Genomic DNA, 14,676 nt, shown 5'->3' with positions numbered 1-14,676 from the left:
AATATGCTGGAGTCAGTCCATAGGCCTTTGTGTGATAGGGAAAGGGCTTCATTTTTGAGAGCCTAAAAAATTCCAAGAATACTTACTATCCTTGTCTTTCAACCTTGTCAGTGGCATCTCTCCGTCATCTCAGAGGTGTTCTTTAATATTTCTTTTTCTTCCCAAACACATGGTTTGCTCATATTAAGTCTTGTGAACCTGTTTCTACATTGGTCTTTATCATATTAAGTTTGAGACTAAATACTGATTAATGGTAGTATAACACTTTTATTTTTCAGATTTGTTTTCTCTGAGGTATGAAATTGTAGTAACTTTTAAAATATATATATCCTGGCAGTACAACTAAAACTGAGCTATTGTTTGGCAGGTAGCTCCCCTGAGTGCTAACTCTTATCAGCTAATGAACAGAAGTCCAGGTTTGACAAGTGAAAGGGTGGTTGAGCATCAGCAGTGCATTGTGAAGGATAGGATGGATTGTATGAAGATCACCGTCCACCAGGCACTTGAGAACTCTGTCGTCTATAGGTTCTACCCGGCATTGACAGTGATAACACTTCCCTACACAACCATTGGTTTCCACAGCTCTTCTTTGTGCCCTTTAAATGTTTATGTTACCAGGGGTGCCTGGGTCGCTCAGTCGGTTGAGCGTCCGACTTCAGGTTATGATCTCACGGTTCGTGAGTTCAAGCCCCTCCCTGTCAGGCTCTGTGCTGACAGCTCAGAGCCTGGAGCCTGCTTCAGATTCTGTCTCCCTCTTTCTCTGATCCTCCCCCGCTCACATTCTGTCTCTCTCTCCCTCAAAATAAATGAACATTAAAAAAAAATTTTTTAAATGCTTATGTTACCCTCAGTGTTTTAACTTTAGCCATCATTTTTGCTCAGTGTTTCCTCCCTCTCGTTGAACTCTCTTAAAACTAGTACTTATGATGAGAAAAAAATCCAAACTACTACCTGATGATTAAATTGGAAGTTTAATTTGCTTAATCATCAAAATGTAGATAATAGATTAATATCTGATGTCAGGAAAATTACTTCTTTTTAGTATGTACCACAAGTACATATGAATTGTTCAGAATAATGCTGTACAGTTTTGATAAGGCAAAGACAGTGTTTGAAAGACAAAAATGAAAGAGGTGATGATATGTAGTAATTTAGTTTTCTAAATCCTAATATATGTTACTTAGCATGTAGGGGTAGGTATATTGATCTTATAGACTTAATTTGTAAACCCTTAAGCCTTCTCTTCTCTTTTGGAAGTCTTCCTATCCATCTCCTATCCCTCCTCCCTCTCTCCCTCCCCAAAAGAGAAGATTATCATTCCTTCCCTTTTTCATGAGTTGAGGTCATTTTTTTCAGCTTTGAACTGGCAACACTAGTACTTTATAGTATACCTTTTTTTTTTTGTTACCTATCTTTCAGATATCTATTTTTCTTTATGTTTCATATTTGCCTAGCTTCTCAGTATTCAAAGTGTGTATCTGACCATATCAGAAGATGTTATTACTCCAGAGTCTTAGTCTGGGCTGCTATAACAAAAATCCCATAGACTGGGTGGCTTAAACAACATTTATATTTGATGATTCTGGGGGCTGCAGAGTCCAAGATCAAGGCTGCAGTAGATTCTGTGCCTGGTGAGACCTTCCTGGTTTAAAGACGGTCATCTTCCCACAGTGTCCTTGCATGGCAGAAGGGGCAAGAGAGCTCTCTTCGATCTCTTTTAGAAGGACACTAATCCCATTCATGATGGTGGAGTCTTCCAAAGGCCTCACTTCCAAATGCCATTGCATTGGGAGTTAGACTCTCAACATATAAATTTTGGGAGACACAAACATTCAGACCATAACATTCAGGTCCTGTTACCTTGGAACCAGCGTATGGAATCCTGGGGAGGTAGGACGATAATTTTAAAAGCAGTCACTTTATGAGTGTGCTCCTAAGCATGAGCAGGCTTCTGACATGTGGTCATTCATTTAATCTTGACAACAACCTAGGACGGTAGATAGGTGGTATTATTATTATCATTATCATTATTGATTATTACCATTTTACAACGGACCCAAAGAGGTTCCTGTAATTTGCCCAAGGTCATGCAGCTGGTAACTGGGTGAGCTGGGATTTGAGTCGAGGTGATCTCTGCCCAGCACCTATGCTCTTAATCAGTACTTTTCTTCTCCTTTAATCCACGCATTCTGTGCTCTGACCCCTTTTGTTGCTGCTTTCTTTTCTCTTCATCTGGCTAATCCTTAGTTGCCAGCCTCTTCTTGCTCGTGTAGTCAATTCTGACTTTTTCCTAAAGTTGGTATTTGGTTTGTCAGTAGTGAATTGGAGAGGCTCTTGATGTTATCCAGAAAAAATTGAGGGGAAGTTTTGTGTATGTGTTTTGCATGTATGTTCATTCCCTACTCTTGTGTGATAAATAGATTTTTTTGTATGATGTAGTTGTCTCTTGTTTCTGAAAGAAAGATGTTCTTTTATAGCAGTATTGAAGCATAAAGACTAGTGTTCCAGATAAAAGCTGGCATTTATTTCTACGTGTTACACTGGCTATCACAGTGCTCAGGTTTTCATTTTCTGTGATATGTTTGCGTAGCACTTAATAGTATCCTGTACCAGTGGGCTAGGTGGACTTTCTGATCCCCTACTAATCTTGTTTTCAATTAGAGAACATGATAACCAGTGAGAACTTTGCTTTTTAACTTTCTAATTCTTTTCCCCTCAACTTTTTATTTTGAAGAAGTTCACACATAAAAGCTGAGGGGCGCTTGGGTGACTCAGTTAAGCGTCTGGCTCTTGATTTCGGCTCAGGTCATGATCTTACACTTCGTGAGTTTGAGCCCCACATTGGGGCTCTGTGCTGACAGTGTGGAGCCTGCTTGGTATTCTCTCTCTCCCTCTCTCTCTGCTTGTCCCCTGCTCACGCTCGCTGTCTCAATATAAATAAACTTAAAAAGAAAAGCTGAAAGAATGGTGCAACACTCATACATCCTTCACCTGCTTGATCTCTTTATGTGTATACATGTATTTTGTTGATGTCAAACCATTTGAAAGTAACTTACAGATACCATGACATTTTATCCCAAAGCACTTCAATATGTATCTCTGAAGAACATAGTCATTCTCTTATAAATCCACAGTAGTATCATTATCACATCCAAAAAAACAAAAAAAACCCAAGAAACAAAAAAATCCCTCAAAAAAGCAGTAGTTCTATAAAATCATCCAGTATTAAAACCATATATTCAAATTTTTTCAATTTTACCACAGATACCTTTTTAGCTGTTTTTCGCAAACCAGTCACAATTGTATGTGTTGTGTTTGGATAAGTCTTTTTAGTCTCTGTAATGGCTTTTAAAGTTTCACTTCTTATAGTCATTTTATCTGACTTGGAAAGCTTCACATGACCTCAGAAAATCTCAGCCTGAAACTTTGTTCATTCATGGGGGAGAGTTGTAAATTCCAGTGCGCCTCACCTTATTAGCTTTATATTTTCTTGAGTAAAACTAATAAAAATGGATTCCCGGTGTTGTTCTTTTAAAAGTTTCCTAATAGTACTTTCTTTCTTTCTTTTTTTAAAATATACTTTATTGTCAAATTGGCTTCCATACACTACCCAATGCTCATCCCAACAGGTGCCCTCCTCAATGCCCGTCACCCACTCCCCCCACCCCCCGCCCCGTCAACCTTCAGTTTGTTCTCTGTATTTAAGAGTCTCTTATGGTTTGCCTCCCTCCCTCTCTCCCTGTTTGTAACTTTGTTTTTGCCCTTCCCCTCCCCCATGGTCTTCTGTTAAGTTTCTCAAGATCCACATATGAGTGAAAGCATACCGTATCTGTTCCTAATAGTACTTTCAAATCCCTACATTATTCTCAGTTTGGTCTGAGGTTTTCACTCATATATTTTTAAATCCACCTCATAAGCTTCTGAATCCTGAGATTTTTTTTCTTGTTTTCGATTACCATTAGTATAGTTGCTTTGATCCTGGTCAAAAGAGCAGGCTAGATCAAATAGAGTATATATTTTTGATGTTTGACAAAATGTCTTCTGATTGCCTTTTGTTTCTTGTCTTAAAATGAATTTCTTCTTTCTGATCTTTTACAGAGTGAAGCAACTGGGAAGCTGTTCATTCAAGGATAACAGAAGGCATTGTATTATATTTTGCCAAATTAAAGCCTTATTTATGTTTTCACCCTTTCTACTTTGTCAGAAACACTGAACAGAGTTTTGTCTTTTCTAATCCTTGTTAGACTACTGATTTAAAGAGAGAAAAAAAAAGCCAACTCTGTAGACACCTTCAGAGTTTAGTTTTATAATAAAAACTGTTTGAATAATTAGACCTTTACATTCCTGAAGATAAAATAAACATGTAATCTTTTATCTTATTTTGCTCAATAAAATTGTTCAGAAGATCAAAAGTGGTAAAGACAATATAAAATTTAACATTTTAATACTGATGTTGTACACTGTTTTACTTAACATTTTGGGGAGTAACTGCCTCTGACTTCAAGAAAACACTTTTTTGTTGCTAATGTAATCCGTTTTTTGTAATGGCGTCAGCAAATAAAGGGATGCTTATTATTCAGACTTGCTCCAATTTTCATTGCGCTGTAACAGATCTCAGTCCTACAGATCGACATGATTTAGAATACAGTTATTAACTGCAGCTTTTGGACAGGAAAGATAGGTGTTACTGTTCATACACCTTCTCTGAGGGGAGTTCTGGGTCTTCTCTGTGGCTGTGTGCAGTGTAAACTGTGTCCGGCAACGCATGGGAAGGAGGAGGCACAAGAATACAGCTCTCAAACTCACCACTGCAGCTTCAGGTGGGAGAGCTCTCCTTTTACACTTCGTGTTACTTTCTTAACTAAGTTTTAGTTTCCGTCTTGTCAGGCACATGTTACATAGTTTGCATGTATTATTTTTTGTTGAAGAGAGTTTTAATTCATTAAATAATTTTATGAAAGCACTGGACCCTACAGATGCTAAATAACCACTGAAAGATCTCTTGTGCCATTGAGGGTTTTTTTGTTTTGGTTTTTTGATTTTGGGTTTTTTTTCTTTTTTTCTTTTTTCTTTTTTCTTTTTTTTTCTCCCTCCCTCCCTCCCTCCCTCCCTCCCTCCCTCCCTCCCTCCCTCCCTTCCTTCCTTCCATCGAGTATTAAAGTGCCTGTTAGGCCATACTATGGCCTCCTTGCTTTTTCAGTAATGCTTCTACCTAAAACTCTCTTCTCTTGGATATGTCTTGGCTTCTTCATCTTGAAATCTGTTTGAATGTCACCTTTTTCATCAGGTCTTTCTTGACCTTCCACTATCCCCCTTGCCTCCCTATCCACCTACCTACTTTTGTCTATGATGTTTATAAACTCCAATGTATACTTGGTCACACCTCTTCCTTCCACCAGAAAGTAGCTCCATGAGGACAGGAATCTTCTCTTCTGTTCTTTGCCTTTTCCCCAGTCCTGGGAAAGTGCCTGGCACTTATTTGTGCTCAGGTAATGAAATGAATGAATGGATGAAATTCGTTTTTATAGTTTGAGGATTATCTAAAGTGGTGCCTTCTAACCTTTTCACATCACACCATGCACACCAAATAGTATTTCTAAATTACGTAGAAATAAACTGGAGAGGTTGCTCATGGCCAGTGATGACTGGCCTGAGGACTTGGACTACCCCACACCTTACCTAGCTGCTTTCAGCAAACGCCTGGAAAATTGATCTGAAGGCCAGATACCATATATCATCATCATCACCATCATCTCTCTCTCTCTCAATCTTTTTCCTCTGCCGTTGTCTATAAGGATAGCTATGTCCCTGCCATCTGAAAAAAGCAAACAAATCCCGCCTTTCTTACAACCTCTTGCTCCTCTCCTTTCAGAGCTTAGTTCCTCCAAAGAAATTTGTAATTGTACTATTTTTCAACCTCCTCGTATATTTGAATGTTTGAAAAAATAATTGCAAGAGACTAAGGATTCAGTCCAATCTCATTAATTTGTGTCCCCTCCCTCAGGATCCTAAGCAAGTATGCATTCGTCTTTTTGCATCTGAAATGGCAGGAAGTTCACAACATTGCCTGTTTATGATTTGGGACAGTTTTGTAATTGTCTCTTCTGTCCTCCACTGTCCACCTTTCCCCAGTGTGTTATAAGCAGATTGCCCAGAGAAGAAAGGAGCATCGAGAGAGAGTCCTATGTCCTCCGTCTCTAGTGACTCCCTTTGCCACTGTTGCAGCCAACTGAGGCCGGAAGCCCTAAGAAATTGCCTCAGGTTGAAGAGAGCCTACAGGAAGGGGAGAATGACCACTGCACAATGTGAACAAAAGCATGCATGGTAAAAGATCCATTTAAAGAGCGAGATAAACTCATGGATTTTAGTGTAACAGTACAAAAAGCCCACTCATTGGGTTTCAGACTCCACTTTGCAATTAATCTTTAAGAAGTTACAACATGTAGAGTTGTGCTATTGTGTCAGAGAATATCCACGCTGTCTGAATGACTGCTCCTCTGTTTTCCGGTGAGGCCAGATTTCCTTTGTATGCTCCAACCCAGACAGCATACCACAGCAGACTGCATGCAGAAGCAGGTGTCTTTTATTAAGCCAGATAGTGAGGAAATTTGCAAACATGTAATGCCAGTTTTCTCACCATTGTTTTGGTTGGTTTTGGAAAATGAAGTTACATTTCACAAAAGCATGTTCATTATGTTATTTTAAAATAGGAAATAAACATCTACATTTTTCTTGGTTTCAATTTCTAATACGTTGAATATTCTAGAAATACCAAAACCAAAAGCTTTTGAAAGTGTAAAGGAATTCTGAGACCAAACATCTTAGAGCTACTGGTCTTTAGCATGTTGTTTTTTCCAGCACTTTTTATTGTGCTGAGCAATTCTGTCAGCACTTTTCTGGTTGTAGTTTGTTTTATACTTAATCCATTTATTAATTTAAAATGATAAAAACGTTTTCAGTCTTTTTTTGGCTTATATTTCTGCTGTGCCAACTTCTTGTTTTTAAAATTTATTTTCAATTTTCTTGTCATTTTATTTTTTATTTTTTTTAAATGTTTATTTTTGAGAGAGAGACAGAGCATGAAGGGGGGAGGAGCAGAGAGAGAGAGAGAGGGAGACACAGAATCTGAAGCAGGCTCCTGGCTCTGAACTGTCAGCACAGAGCCCAACACGGGGCTCGAACTCACAGACCATGAGATCGTGACCTGGGCCGAAGTCGGACGCTTAACCGACTGAGCCACCCAGGCGCCCCTCTTGTCATTTTAGATTGTAAGTTCTCTGTTACTACTTTATACCCCACAGATTTTGATATGTAGGGATTTTTTTGTCTTTCAGTTCTTAATTTTTTTTTTTACATTTTATTTATTTTTGAGAGAGACAGAGCACAAGTGGGGGAGGGGCAGACAGAGAGAGAGAGAGAGAGAGAGAGGAGAGGGAGAGGGAGACACAGAATCTGAAGCAGACTTCAGGCTCTGAGCTGTCAGCACAGAGCCCGACACGGGGCTCAAACTCAAAAACTGTGAGATCATGACCTGAGCCAAAGTTGGACGCTTAACCGACTGAGCCACACAGGGGCCCCCAGTTCTTAATTTTTAAAAAATCGTAAATATTTCAGACATACAGAAAATCATGGAAAAAACCTGTGGAGAAAATAATGGAAAAAACAATGGAGAAAAACCTGTGTATCCCCTCAGTATAAAATATTAACATTCTCTTCTATTTGCATTTAAAAAAAAAATAAGGTACAGTTTAAATATCTTGTATACCCCTCCCTGGTCCCATTTCCCTCCCTCTCCAGAGGTAGCCAAAGGTGATGTTTATCATTTAATTGCACATTGTTATACAATTAACACCCATGTATCCAGAAACAATATGTTTTGCACATTTTAAAATTTTATATAAATTATTATATTTGCTTTACTTGTTCAATATTAGCTTTAAAATTTATACATGGAGCTTTTCTTCATTTTTATAGATATCCCACAATTTATTTGTATATTCCTCTAAGGGACATCTAAAATATCACTACATTAAAATTTTATCTAACTTCGATTTCCTTTATGCCAAGAGGTTTTTTTTTTTAGTGTTTTTCACATCCTAGATTTTTAAAGTATTGTTTCTTAGTATTATATTTGAGTCTGTGAACATAACCTGTATGACACCAATTTCCTGAATTTGTGAAGACTTTAGAAGAAAGAAAAACTGTAAGCCAAAAAATAAAATTAATATTTAGTTTTGGTTTAGAGTAAAAGAGGTTATCAGCAAGAATGTTAAGCTTTGGAAGGAAATGATTTCATTATGTGAAGTCATTTGAAATCTCAAATTACCAGGCTCATTCTTATCCTCCAGTTAGAAAATAAGAATTGGATAGTAGTTATTTTCTGGTGATCCCAGGAACACCGGAAACAGTCAAAGAGGTGGGGGAAGGTCTTATTTACATTTACATTTATGCGTTCTCTTGCTATGAAGAATCCAGAAGTTATGACTTTTTTAGTTCAGAGCAGGTTCTTCCTGAACTATTCCAGAGTTCTTGGGATTTCATTCAATGCCAAAATACAAAGTTTCTGTTTTTCTACTCAATGTACTATTCATTTCAAAATCAATAAAATACGGTATTCTAATCCATAGACCATAGTTGTGGGAAATGGAAATTCACTTACGTTGATGAATTGTGTTGACTTGTGCAGGCTTTTCGGCCCTGGGCATCTAGTTTTTCTTGTTCGCTGTGCAAGTAGTAAAAAGATGTGGCTATAGTAAATTCTAACCCAAATACAATAATGCGTTTTCTTCAGTTGCTTTGTTGCCAATGGCCAATATTTGTAAATATTCCAAGCAACTGAAAAGAATGGATATTTTCTTTAAGTTATTTTTATTATTATTATTTGTATTTTTAGAGAGAGAGTGCAGGGGAGAGGGGCAGAGGCAGAGAGAGAATCCCAAGTAGGCTCCACACTCAGTGCAGAGCCCGACACGGGCCTCCCTCCCATAACCCTGGTATCATGTGAGCCAAAATCAATAGTAGGATGCTCAACTGACAGAGCCACCCAGGCGCCCCAACAATGGATATTTTCTATTTGTTACATTCAAATTTGTTAAGGGATACATTCCTACCATGTTTCTGGTTTATTAGGTCTTAGATGGGGTCAAGAATTTGCAATTTAGAGAGTTCCACGTGATGCTAATGTGGGTTTGGGAACAACACTTTGAAAATCATGCAGTATGGTTTTGCAGTTTCTTGGCAGTTTCTTGTGAAATGACAGTTCTCGTTTTCAAACATTGCTAAGGATTTGCTATTTATTTTTATATCATTTCTATAATTTCTACAAATTTGGGGAGGGGGAAAGAGATTGTAGCATGTCAATCTACTATTTGGAAAACGCTTCTCCCAAAGCCTAAAAAAGGTAAGGTGTTAATTGGTGGTTTTCTTGGTGTTCTTGGTGTTACTTGATATTTCCTGGTTATGCCACACAGGTATTTTTTTTAAAAAAAAAGTTTACCTTAAGCCTTTTTCCTTGTTGGTGAATTTCTTTATCCCCCTATTCCAAGCCTGAATATGCATGAATGTTATTCTCCCTCTGACTAATGTTAGAATTTTTATCTCCTTAGGAACAATCAGGTGGAATAATTTTTTTTTCCTCTTGATACCAAGGACATGATTTATGCAACCAACAATGTGAGGACGGTATAGAAACTCAGATATATAAGACTCTTAAAGAATCTTTGCCTTGATATCCTCTTGGGGACAGTCTGTACAGACTTGGTTTTCTGTCAGGTGAACATGTCCAATCAGTTGGAACAGGTGTTTCTAACAAACTTTTTGACTGTAACTTGATGCCTATTTTGAATAAACTAATTTCATTTCTTACCATACTTGCATAGAAGGTACAAAACTTTCTCATATGTGCTCAACTGGTTTTCATGCTATGAGTGGCCCTAACAGACAGCTGGCCCTGAGCTCTCTTACAGCGGCGTTAGGAAGTGACTGCAAGCACTCCTGGCCGCGATTTTCTGTTGTCTGCACCCTGTAGATGTCCCTGCTTATCCAGCGACTGTAGACCAGCTCTGGCCCAGGGCCACCCGGTGGACTTCTGTGCCCTCACTGGGCCACAACAACACCTTCTGTGAGGCTTGAACTCCAACCCTTCCCTCCAAGCTGTCCTTCAATATGAACTCTCCCTCAGTCCCCAGGTGATGTTTAGAGTTACTTTTACTCTGTTACAGGTCATCCTCTGGCATAATGAATAATTCTTAAAATTTTTTTTTTTCAACGTTTTTATTTATTTATGGGACAGAGAGAGACAGAGCATGAACGGGGGAGGGGCAGAGAGAGAGGGAGACACAGAATCGGAAACAGGCTCCAGGTTCTGAGCCATCAGCCCAGAGCCTGACGCGGGGCTCGAACTCACGGACCGCAAGATCGTGACCTGGCTGAAGTCGGACGCTTAACCGACTGCGCCACCCAGGCGCCCCAATGAATAATTCTTTATATTAAACTTGACCCGTTCAAATTCTGTGGGGTTTTGTCTCCTGATTTGACCTTAACTGATACACCTGCCAAACCTCCTCTCCCAGATTCTCATCCTCACACTGCCATGTGTTTTCTTACAACTGACCCAGTCTCTCTCCTTGCTTTGTTCTCACCTCAGCCTTTGTACTTCTCCCTTAGAAAAGATGCCCTCATCCATTCTTTAAAAACAAAACAAAACAAAACAAAACAAAAAACCCCTCGCTTGAATCTCATGCTGTCTAGAAATACTGCCTCTCCTCTTTGCTGCCAACCATACACCTCCAAGTCCCTCATCCCCATTTGTTGAAAGTTGGCATCCACTTTATGGCCTTCTTTCCAGTACAAGCTCCACAACTATCATTAGTGATTTGGACTTCTACATGGGTCCCCTTGCTCAGCAGTCTAGGCTTCAGTTTCTCCGCTTTGACTTATAGAGTTTACTATGGCTGCTGTAACAAATCACCGTGAACTTAGTGGCTTAAAACAATACGTACTTCCTCCCAGTTCAGAGGCTGGAAACCCAAAATGAGTTTCACGGACTAAACGTGTCAGCAGGGTTCGTCCCTTCTGTAGGCTCTTGAGGAGAATCTGTTCCCTTGCCTTTTCTGGCTTTGGAAGGCCTCCCGCATTCCTTGGCTGGGGAGCAGCCCTTGCTTGTGTCATTCTGAACACTTGCTCCTGTTGTCACATCTAATTCGTGCTCTTCTTGCCTTCCTCTGATAGAGACCCTTGTGATTATATTGAAGACCCACCTGGATAATCCAGGATAATCTTCCCATCTCAAAATCCTTGATTATAGCTGAAAGCCCCCATTGCTATGTAACATAGTTAGAGGTTCTGGGGAATTCGGATGTGGCTGTCTTTGGGTAGGGGGGCGTTATTCAAACTACTGCAACTCCAAAGACCTTCATTTCTTTCCTTGAACCTTGTAATTATTCTCCAAAGACCTTCATTTCTTCAACACCTGTAACCACACCTTGAACCTTGTAATTATTCTCCAACACTGTATCGTCTGATACAATCTCACATCATTCTTAATGCCACCGTTCCTGTCATTTGCTCTCATGGAGGGTTTAGCCCCTCGACAACCTTTTCAAAAAAAGTCATAATGCCTGTTCATACTATCCCTTGCTCGATGGTCCATCATATCTACAGCTCTTTTGTGATATATTGAGTTCCATGACCCCCTCATCCCTCACACATCCTGGCAGAGAGCTCCAAATCTGTATATTACAGTGGAAGCTATGTGTGAAGTGGGGTGAGATACTGAAAATGGAATATGGGGGGAAAGGACGCTGATGCTCTTAATTCCCACATCCACTCTGATGGCATAAAAGGGTTCAAAGTTAGAACAAGTTGAGAGGGAATTTTTCAGAGATTGCTTTTATCGGGCCGTGAGTCCCATCTCCACCAAGGGGGAGAAATAGGTGGTGGGTGGCAGGGAGAATCATTCATCTCCAGTCAAGAGGGAAGGCTTTCAATGGGACCATCTCGAGAACTTGTAATGAATGCATCTTCTGCATTTGGAAAACAGTGGACTGGCGAACGACTCATGGAAAATCCAAAGGCCAAAAGATGGTCACTTGGATAGCAGGTTAGGGGAGAGTTGGCTATGCTGGATGGCCTGCATTACCCAAATTTTTCAGAATGAAAGATACGTGGATACCCACCATGGACCGGACAGGAGGCACAGGAGGGAGAAAGCCAATGGGACTGTATTGGATTCTGTCCAGAAGGACCATCTGGAGGAGGAAAAGACCCCAGCAGACAAAAGCCAAAGGTACCAGCAGATGCCTAGTAGTTGAAGAAGTAAGCAGCAAGTCGGAATAGAGATGCTCTTGCCCTCAGGGAAGTGGAGGTGAGAGGTCTCTGTGGCTAAGAATGCAGGATCAGGGTTGATGGAGCCACACCAAAGAGCTCAGATCCCAGAGTCAGTGCTTGGAGGACAGCTATGCAGAAGCATACTGTGGGGGAGAGAAATAATCTAACTTTAGCCGCTGGGGCTTATCTGTTGTCACAGCATGTTACAGCCTTTTAGTGTGGTCCCACATACAGCACAGCCATTTACCCCAGAGTCATGGTGAGGAAAGTGAGATGCCACGTGTACAGCGCCTGGCACATGTTGAGCCCTGGGTAATGTTATTCTTCCTCCCTCCATGGTGAACTAGATGAGCCTCATACGGTAAACACTTGCAAGAGACTGGCACATGTACTGGAGTACGTCTATGGCAGGAGCATTGGGCCCTTACTGCCAGGAAGCCAATTTAGATCCTTTGAGCACCATCTCTCAGCCTAATTTATCAGTTTGTCTTTCTAATTTTGGTTCCAGTATTAGGATTATCTACAGATCTCAACAGAAAGTGGCTTCTTGGTATTGGGCCATATCAAGGTTAAGCATATTCCTTTTTGGCTTCACTTCTAGGGTGTTTTTTCTTCGCTTGTTTTCTTTTTTTTTTCTTTTTTTTTTTGGCTAGGAATAAAGGCACTTCCCTATAAATATGGGTATACTACAATGTTTTTATGGCGGATGTGTGACTTTTATTCATTCAGTAAGTTTTTATTGTAAGTCTTCTAGAAGTCAGGCAGAAGGTCTGGGGCTGGGACATAGCAGAGAACAAGAGACATGGTGGTGTCTTCACAGAATTCAGGGGGCCCCAGGGAGTTACAAATCATGGAAACTCCAGTGGGAAGGCCATGAGCCAGATCAGGGCTGGTTCCTGGGAGACACAACTATCTAAACTTTGGCCTAAAGTGGGAGGCACAAAGAAGGGAATGTAGGGTGGGGAGTGATGGAGTGGGAGGAGATGGTGGAGCAGGAGGTACAGGAGATAGGAAAGGATAATGTTAGGTGTGTTTCCACCTTCATCTAAATAATTCTCTCCCATGCTTGAGCAGGTACATGACAGTGATGACAATTCTGTGCCTAATGTTTTACTCTCAAAGCATTTCTGAATGAGAACCAGCACATCAATCATGGCACTCATTTATGGATTGCGAATTAGGAATCAAGACTCATCTTAAGCATACCTTAGTTTGTTTGGGCTCCTATAACAAAATGCCATGCTTATAAAACAAATTTATTTCTCACAGTTCTGGAGGTTGGAAGTCTGAGATCAGGGTGCCAGCGTGGTGGAGTGAGTGCTGGCTTCCAGGTCATAGATTTCTCATTCTGTCCCCACATGGTGGGAGGGGCAAGGGAGCTCTCTAGGGCCTCTTTCATAAAGGCACTAATCCTATTCACGAGTGCTCCTTCCTCATAACCTAGTCACCTCCCAAAGGTCCCACCTCCTAATACCATCCCCTGGGGATGAGATTTCGACATAAGAATTTTGGAAGGTTACATTCAGACCATAGCAAGCATGATACCTGCTTTGAAACTTTCCTGACCTGTCCCCCCAACAGCCACACCGTACCTCCCTCTCCTTTGCTGCCTCCTACTTTTCAGGGGCTGAAAAGCCAAATACTTTTCCAGGTTCCTTTTCAGGTAAGGGTGGTGATGTAACCCAGATCTGGGCTGGGAACCCTAAGTAGAAGTCTACAGGAGGGGCTTCTGGAAACGCAAAATCTCTCTTGGTTGAAAAAGAAGAAAGGAAAAGAATACGTGAGCTGATCTAGCCCCTTTGCCTTTTCCCTTTTTCCTGCCTTGAACACAGACACAATGGCCGGAGATGCAGCAGCCATTTTGTGGCATGAAGGACAAACCAAAGAAGTTGCAGAAGAATAAACCCCCAAATCTTTGAAACTCTGACACACCCTTGTGATTTCTCACCTCCAGACTTCTGAGCATGTTTAAAAAAAAACAAAATCCTAAAAACTGTGTTTAAATCACTACAGTGGTTTGCAGTGCAAACCAATCCTAATGGTTATACATTGCTGGGCAGAGTCTGGTGGTCCTTTGATTTTCTGCCTTACATGTTGCACAGTCTTCCATTCCATTATCACTAAGTATTATTTTTGGTTTGTCTGTCTGACTTTCCCAATGCTGAGAGTTCTTTGGGGTTAGGGACTATTACCATTTTGGTGACCCCAAAGCTACTCAGTGTCTGGCGCATAATAGCAGCTTAGTAATATTTTGTTAAATGAACGAAGGACTGAATGAATAATGTGGTCATGTGGAGGATGGTGTGGGGAAGGAGACATTAGTGGCAGTGAGGTCAGTGAAGAGGTTGC

At 40.5% G+C, this 14,676-nt stretch overlaps 1 protein-coding gene across 9 annotated transcripts in view; it reads left to right on the top strand.

The window, feature by feature from the left end:
• KTN1 (kinectin 1) overlaps nucleotides 1-4,579 on the top strand; it is a 109,556-nt gene extending 104,977 nt beyond the window's left edge. For all 9 annotated transcript variants that reach the window (XM_086709681.1, XM_086709689.1, XM_086709687.1 and 6 more), the window contains one exon: nucleotides 4,099-4,579. The gene's annotated coding sequence lies outside the window, so the exon portion shown is untranslated. The remainder of the gene's footprint in view (nucleotides 1-4,098) is intronic.
• The last annotated feature ends 10,097 nt before the right edge of the window (nucleotides 4,580-14,676 follow it).

This window comes from Puma concolor, chromosome B3, assembly GCF_028749965.1.
Source record: "Puma concolor isolate L17-30 chromosome B3, mPumCon1.1.hap2, whole genome shotgun sequence".
NCBI lineage: Eukaryota > Metazoa > Chordata > Mammalia > Carnivora > Felidae > Puma > Puma concolor.
This window is presented reverse-complemented; position numbering and strand designations above follow the sequence as displayed.